This window comes from Megalopta genalis, unplaced genomic scaffold, assembly GCF_051020955.1.
Source record: "Megalopta genalis isolate 19385.01 unplaced genomic scaffold, iyMegGena1_principal scaffold0225, whole genome shotgun sequence".
NCBI classification, from domain to species: Eukaryota; Metazoa; Arthropoda; class Insecta; order Hymenoptera; family Halictidae; genus Megalopta; species Megalopta genalis.
Genome location: NW_027476294.1, coordinates 230,001 through 238,402, shown reverse-complemented (window position 1 = coordinate 238,402; position 8,402 = coordinate 230,001). Strand labels below are relative to the sequence as shown.

At 38.7% G+C, this 8,402-nt stretch overlaps 1 non-coding gene across 1 annotated transcript; it reads left to right on the top strand.

Moving 5' to 3' along the window:
* The first annotated feature begins 5,480 nt into the window (after window positions 1-5,480).
* Window positions 5,481-7,401, top strand: LOC143262856 (small subunit ribosomal RNA). The gene has a single exon (XR_013036516.1). It is a non-coding gene; the product is annotated as a small subunit ribosomal RNA (ribosomal RNA).
* Window positions 7,402-8,402: the final 1,001 nt, after the last annotated feature.

Sequence of the window (8,402 nt, the reverse complement as noted above, 5' to 3'; positions counted from 1 at the left end):
AAGCATTTAGAACGAAATCTAATGTAGGAAAATGGTACTTTACTCTTGACCGGTACGTTGGGACTTAGAAAATATTCGGCCGTACGCGGCGCGTCTCGGCGCTTCGAACAGCTCCGGTGTCCCCATTATTTTCGATTTACGGCTAAAATAAATTTTTCTAATTTTTTTCAATAACATATTCTTGCTTAAATAACTTTTTTACATAGGGATTAAGCATTTAGAACGATACATTGTTTAAAATAATGGCACTTTACTCTTGACATTTTACGGTTTTTTCAATTTTCTGAAAAATCCTATCATTAGATTTTTTTAAAAATACGATATTCTTGCTTAACTAACGTTTCTACATAGGGATTAAGCATTTAGAACGAAATCTAATGTCAGAAAATGGCACTTTACTCTTGACATTTTTCGGTTTTTTCAATTTTCTGGAAAATCCTATCATTAGATTTTTTTAAAAATACGATATTCTTGCTTAACTAACGTTTTTACAAAGGGATTAAGCATTTAGAACGAAATCTAATGTAGGAAAATGGTACTTTACTCTTGATCGGTACGTTGGGACTTTGAAAATATTCGGGCGTTCCAATCGCTCGTCTGTTGCATCATAGCGCGTCTCGGCGCAATCGACCGATTCGCTCGACCCATTATTTTCGATTTACGGCTAAAATAAATTTTTCTCATTTTATTCAATAACATATTCTTGCTTAGATAACTTTTTTACATAGGGATTAAGCATTTAGAACGATATAATGTTTAAAATAAGGGCACTTTACTCTTGACATTTTACGGTTTTTTCAATTTTCTGAAAAATCCTACCATTAGATTTTTTTAAAAATACGATATTCTTGCTTAACTAACGTTTCTACATAGGGATTAAGCATTTAGAACGAAATCTAATGTCAGAAAATGGCACTTTACTCTTGACATTTTTCGGTTTTTTCAATTTTCTGGAAAATCCTATCATTAGATTTTTTTAAAAATACGATATTCTTGCTTAACTAACGTTTTTACATAGGGATTAAGCATTTAGAACGAAATCTAATGTAGGAAAATGGTACTTTACTCTTGACCGGTACGTTGGGACTTTGAAAATATTCGGGCGTTCCAATCGCTCGTCTGTTGCATCATAGCGCGTCTCGGCGCAATCGACCGATTCGCTCGACCCATTATTTTCGATTTACGGCTAAAATAAATTTTTCTCATTTTATTCAATAACATATTCTTGCTTAGATAACTTTTTTACATAGGGATTAAGCATTTAGAACGATATAATGTTTAAAATAAGGGCACTTTACTCTTGACATTTTACGGTTTTTTCAATTTTCTGAAAAATCCTATCATTAGATTTTTTTAAAAATACGATAATCTTGCATAACTAACGTTTCTACATAGGGATTAAGCATTTAGAACGAAATCTAATGTCAGAAAATGGCACTTTACTCTTGACATTTTTCGGTTTTTTCAATTTTCTGGAAAATCCTATCATTAGATTTTTTTTAAAATACGATATTCTTGCTTAACTAACGTTTTTACATAGGGATTAAGCATTTAGAACGAAATCTAATGTAGGAAAATGGTACTTTACTCTTGACCGGTACGTTGGGACTTTGAAAATATTCGGGCGTTCCAATCGCTCGTCTGTTGCATCATAGCGCGTCTCGGCGCAATCGACCGATTCGCTCGACCCATTATTTTCGATTTACGGCTAAAATAAATTTTTCTCATTTTATTCAATAACATATTCTTGCTTAGATAACTTTTTTACATAGGGATTAAGCATTTAGAACGATATAATGTTTAAAATAAGGGCACTTTACTCTTGACATTTTACGGTTTTTTCAATTTTCTGAAAAATCCTACCATTAGATTTTTTTAAAAATACGATATTCTTGCTTAACTAACGTTTCTACATAGGGATTAAGCATTTAGAACGAAATCTAATGTCAGAAAATGGCACTTTACTCTTGACATTTTTCGGTTTTTTCAATTTTCTGGAAAATCCTATCATTAGATTTTTTTTAAAATACGATATTCTTGCTTAACTAACGTTTTTACATAGGGATTAAGCATTTAGAACGAAATCTAATGTAGGAAAATGGTACTTTACTCTTGACCGGTACGTTGGGACTTTGAAAATATTCGGGCGTTCCAATCGCTCGTCTGTTGCATCATAGCGCGTCTCGGCGCAATCGACCGATTCGCTCGACCCATTATTTTCGATTTACGGCTAAAATAAATTTTTCTCATTTTATTCAATAACATATTCTTGCTTAGATAACTTTTTTACATAGGGATTAAGCATTTAGAACGATATAATGTTTAAAATAAGGGCACTTTACTCTTGACATTTTACGGTTTTTTCAATTTTCTGAAAAATCCTACCATTAGATTTTTTTAAAAATACGATATTCTTGCTTAACTAACGTTTCTACATAGGGATTAAGCATTTAGAACGAAATCTAATGTCAGAAAATGGCACTTTACTCTTGACATTTTTCGGTTTTTTCAATTTTCTGGAAAATCCTATCATTAGATTTTTTTTAAAATACGATATTCTTGCTTAACTAACGTTTTTACATAGGGATTAAGCATTTAGAACGAAATCTAATGTAGGAAAATGGTACTTTACTCTTGATCGGTACGTTGGGACTTTGAAAATATTCGGGCGTTCCAATCGCTCGTCTGTTGCATCATAGCGCGTCTCGGCGCAATCGACCGATTCGCTCGACCCATTATTTTCGATTTACGGCTAAAATAAATTTTTCTCATTTTATTCAATAACATATTCTTGCTTAGATAACTTTTTTACATAGGGATTAAGCATTTAGAACGATATAATGTTTAAAATAAGGGCACTTTACTCTTGACATTTTACGGTTTTTTCAATTTTCTGAAAAATCCTACCATTAGATTTTTTTAAAAATACGATATTCTTGCTTAACTAACGTTTCTACATAGGGATTAAGGATTTAGAACGACATCTAATGTCAGAAAATGGCACTTTACTCTTGACATTTTTCGGTTTTTTCAATTTTCTGGAAAATCCTATCATTAGATTTTTTTAAAAATACGATATTCTTGCTTAACTAACGTTTTTACATAGGGATTAAGCATTTAGAACGAAATCTAATGTAGGAAAATGGTACTTTACTCTTGACATTTTTCGGTTTTTTCAATTTTCTGGAAAATCCTATCATTAGATTTTTTTAAAAATACGATATTCTTGCTTAACTAACGTTTTTACATAGGGATTAAGCATTTAGAACGAAATCTAATGTAGGAAAATGGTACTTTACTCTTGATCGGTACGTTGGGACTTAGAAAATATTCGGCCGTACGCGGCGCGTCTCGGCGCTTCGAACAGCTCCGGTGTCCCCATTATTTTCGATTTACGGCTAAAATAAATTTTTCTAATTTTTTTCAATAACATATTCTTGCTTAAATAACTTTTTTACATAGGGATTAAGCATTTAGAACGATACATTGTTTAAAATAATGGCACTTTACTCTTGACATTTTACGGTTTTTTCAATTTTCTGAAAAATCCTATCATTAGATTTTTTTAAAAATACGATATTCTTGCTTAACTAACGTTTCTACATAGGGATTAAGCATTTAGAACGAAATCTAATGTCAGAAAATGGCACTTTACTCTTGACATTTTTCGGTTTTTTCAATTTTCTGGAAAATCCTATCATTAGATTTTTTTAAAAATACGATATTCTTGCTTAACTAACGTTTTTACAAAGGGATTAAGCATTTAGAACGAAATCTAATGTAGGAAAATGGTACTTTACTCTTGATCGGTACGTTGGGACTTAGAAAATATTCGGCCGTACGCGGCGCGTCTCGGCGCTTCGAACAGCTCCGGTGTCCCCATTATTTTCGATTTACGGCTAAAATAAATTTTTCTAATTTTTTTCGATTACATATTCTTGCTTAAATAACTTTTTTACATAGGGATTAAGCATTTAGAACGACATGTTGTTTAAAATAATGGTACTTTACTCTTGTGATTTTTCGGTTTTTTTTGATTATTTTGAAAAATAAATTTTTGTAATTTTTTTAAATGCGATATTCGTGATCAGTGAACGATTTCACATATGGATTAAGCATTTAGAATCGTGCGGACGCGTTATTAAAAAAGTTTACTCGATGCGATGGGACTTTAAAAAGTTTGTGAAAATTTTCATATTGGGAAAAAATGTGTAATTTTTTGTCTAGTTTACGGTAGTGTAATTTATTTTAATGTTTACTATAAAAATTTTTTTCGTTCGTTCACGCGCTATGTTACAACAGCACGGCCGGGCGGTCTGTTGCCGCAGCGGTTTACACTCATAAGCGCGCGTGCTATTCGGCCGGCGGCGCCGGCGTCCTTGCCGGCCGTTCGGTATCTATAAGAGATACACGGTCCGTGCGAGGCGGACGGAGCAGAGCGGGTTTTGGGCCAATTCTACGATCTCGGTCGAGAAGCTGTCTCAGAGCTCCTTCGGGGCTTCGGTCCTGACTGTTTCGTGCCGTTTACGTTACGGACTTTTCTCCACACAGCGTGGCCACGGGTCGGTGTCTTTGACCGAATGGCCCATATGTGGCAAGCCCTACGGGGTTGGTTACCCGTATGCACTTTGTATGTATACTCGTACTCACTGAGCAATCGACTCTTCTGTCCGAGCGATGGAAAAATTTTTTAAAATGCATCTGTAAGATTTGGAAGCAAATCGTACCAATTGAAAACTGTGGCTAAAATGAAATAGCCCAGTGGAGAGAGAAAACTATCAAAAAACTGATTTTTTAAATCAAGAGGTGTCAGAAATCGAAATGCCTAGCGCGAGCGGAAGAACACGCTTTCTCGCCAGTCCAGCATGTGTCCTGTCCGTTCTTCCTCGGCTTGCCGATTTTGCCCAGATCAGAGGTTTCGTGCTTCCGGCGGTCAGAAGATCAGCGTGAGCGTACGCGCTTCCACGACTATGGCATCACCCATGTACTTTTTCCTTTGAATATATTTGAGTACATAAAAAATATTAAAACATATAGAGAGAACTGTGTCTTGGATCTTAAAAATTTGTCAATAGCGATGATATATTATTACTTAACTTGAAGTATTTGTACGTTTTAGCTGGGACGTACATTTATCTTACAAGATGTTAATAGCGAGACTCTTGAAGATAAAATTATCTTGTGATTTTATGAAGGCAAAGATAGAAACGTACGAAGCTGGCGTACGTAGAAAAATGTGATTTTATGATAGAACAAAAATATAATACGTACGTTTTTGGGCGTACGGTAAAATATCTGTATGGTAGAAAAATGAAAGAAATTGAGCGTTAAAGAAGATATGTTACAAGCGCGGAATGTGGCAAAACTTGTACATATTTGAAAGAGAAAAATGGTGTGTCGACCTGACATATATATATGAAACAGGCGACGATGGAAAAGGATTTAAATTTTGTCCATTTTATATATACATATTGTATAGTTCCCTGGTTGATCCTGCCAGTAGTCATATGCTTGTCTCAAAGATTAAGCCATGCATGTCTCAGTACATGCCGTATTAAGGTGAAACCGCGAATGGCTCATTAAATCAGTTATGGTTTCTTAGATCGTACTAAAATTTACTTGGATAACTGTGGTAATTCTAGAGCTAATACATGCAAAACAGAGTTCCGACCAGAGATGGTAGGAACGCTTTTATTAGATCAAAACCAATCGGTGGCGGGTGTTTACACTCGTCCATCGTTTGCTTTGGTGACTCTGAATAACTTTGTGCTGATCGCATGGTCTTATAGCACCGGCGACGCATCTTTCAAATGTCTGCCTTATCAACTGTCGATGGTAGGTTCTGCGCCTACCATGGTTGTAACGGGTAACGGGGAATCAGGGTTCGATTCCGGAGAGGGAGCCTGAGAAACGGCTACCACATCCAAGGAAGGCAGCAGGCGCGCAAATTACCCACTCCCGGCACGGGGAGGTAGTGACGAAAAATAACGATACGGGACTCATCCGAGGCCCCGTAATCGGAATGAGTACACTTTAAATCCTTTAACGAGGATCCATTGGAGGGCAAGTCTGGTGCCAGCAGCCGCGGTAATTCCAGCTCCAATAGCGTATATTAAAGTTGTTGCGGTTAAAAAGCTCGTAGTTGAATCTGTGTGTCACAGTGTCGGTTCATCGCTCGCGGTGTTTAACTGGCATTATGTGGTACGTCCTACCGGTGGGCTTTGCTCTTCACGGGGCGGTCCAACTAATATCCCATCGCGGTGCTCTTCACTGAGTGTCGAGGTGGGCCGGTACGTTTACTTTGAACAAATTAGAGTGCTCAAAGCAGGCTACCTTCGCCTGAATACTGTGTGCATGGAATAATGGAATAGGACCTCGGTTCTATTTTGTTGGTTTTCGGAACCCCGAGGTAATGATTAATAGGGACAGATGGGGGCATTCGTATTGCGACGTTAGAGGTGAAATTCTTGGATCGTCGCAAGACGGACAGAAGCGAAAGCATTTGCCAAAAATGTTTTCATTAATCAAGAACGAAAGTTAGAGGTTCGAAGGCGATCAGATACCGCCCTAGTTCTAACCATAAACGATGCCAGCTAGCGATCCGCCGAAGTTCCTACGATGACTCGGCGGGCAGCTTCCGGGAAACCAAAGCTTTTGGGTTCCGGGGGAAGTATGGTTGCAAAGCTGAAACTTAAAGGAATTGACGGAAGGGCACCACCAGGAGTGGAGCCTGCGGCTTAATTTGACTCAACACGGGAAACCTCACCAGGCCCGGACACCGGAAGGATTGACAGATTGATAGCTCTTTCTTGATTCGGTGGGTGGTGGTGCATGGCCGTTCTTAGTTGGTGGAGCGATTTGTCTGGTTAATTCCGATAACGAACGAGACTCTAGCCTGCTAAATAGACGTAATTATGGTATCTCGAAGGCTCTCGGCTTCTGCCGGTGGGGTTTTTACTACCAACGTACAAACAAATCTTCTTAGAGGGACAGGCGGCTTCTAGCCGCACGAGATTGAGCAATAACAGGTCTGTGATGCCCTTAGATGTTCTGGGCCGCACGCGCGCTACACTGAAGGAATCAGCGTGTGTTCCCTGGCCGAAAGGCCCGGGTAACCCGCTGAACCTCCTTCGTGCTAGGGATTGGGGCTTGCAATTATTCCCCATGAACGAGGAATTCCCAGTAAGCGCGAGTCATAAGCTCGCGTTGATTACGTCCCTGCCCTTTGTACACACCGCCCGTCGCTACTACCGATTGAATGATTTAGTGAGGTCTTCGGACTGGTGCGCGGCAATGTTTCGGCATTGCCGATGATGCCGGGAAGATGACCAAACTTGATTATTTAGAGGAAGTAAAAGTCGTAACAAGGTTTCCGTAGGTGAACCTGCGGAAGGATCATTACAATGTTCCAATATATCTCAAAGAGAGAGGAGAGGAGGAGAGAAAATGAATTCGATTAGTTTGTGGATAAGAATTCATATAAAAAAAAAAGATATTGTTGAGCCCGCCAGATCATTCGTGCGTGATTTACACGGCCAGACGTGTGTACTACACGTATTAGGCCTTTGATCTGCGTTGCGTAGGCCACAACAAATCTTTCAAAGAGAGAGAGATATATGTGTTGTTGGGGTTTGTGATTATGAAGGTGCCCCAACGCACAAAAATATATAAAAATGTACAAAGTTGGGATGTGGTGTGGTGGAGAAGAGTTGGGCCCGACCAGATCATTCGTGCGTGATTTACACGGCAGACGTGTGTACTACACGTATTAGGCCTTTGATCTGCGTTGCGTAGGCCATCTTCCTTCCAAGACACACACGTGTTGGGGTTTGTGTGATTTTATGATAGTGCCTCAACACGGAAAAATAAGCGTACGAGAAGAGTTGGGCCCGACCAGATCATTCGTGCGTGATTTATACACGGCCAGACGCGTATTATATTACACGTATTAGGCCTTTGATCTGCGTTGCGTAGGCCATCTTCTCGATAGAGAGAAAGCCAATGTATTCTTTTTTCTTTCTTTACACACACACACACACAGTTGTAGTAGGACAGGGAGGGATGCGAGCGTGCTAATCACGCTTCCTCAAGTCTTCGCTGTGGTGTAAAAAAAAAAAAGAAAAAAAGGAATCGTTGGGAAAGTCCAAAGGACGAAAATATCGGGCAGTCTGAAGATAACTTAATGCTCGTTTACATTGGTATCAAGAGAGACCGGCTTGTGTAGCTCGTTTCAATGCTGTGTCGTTGTCATTGACACCCTACTCTGTTGCGCGCTAGTGGCAGCATGAGCGTGGGACGTATATATATATGACACCCAGCTAGAGCCGGCCGTGAGTCCGTCCGGTGTAAATAACGACGAAAGGAGAGAGAAACTTTTCGAATCCAGTATCGGGTTGATAATT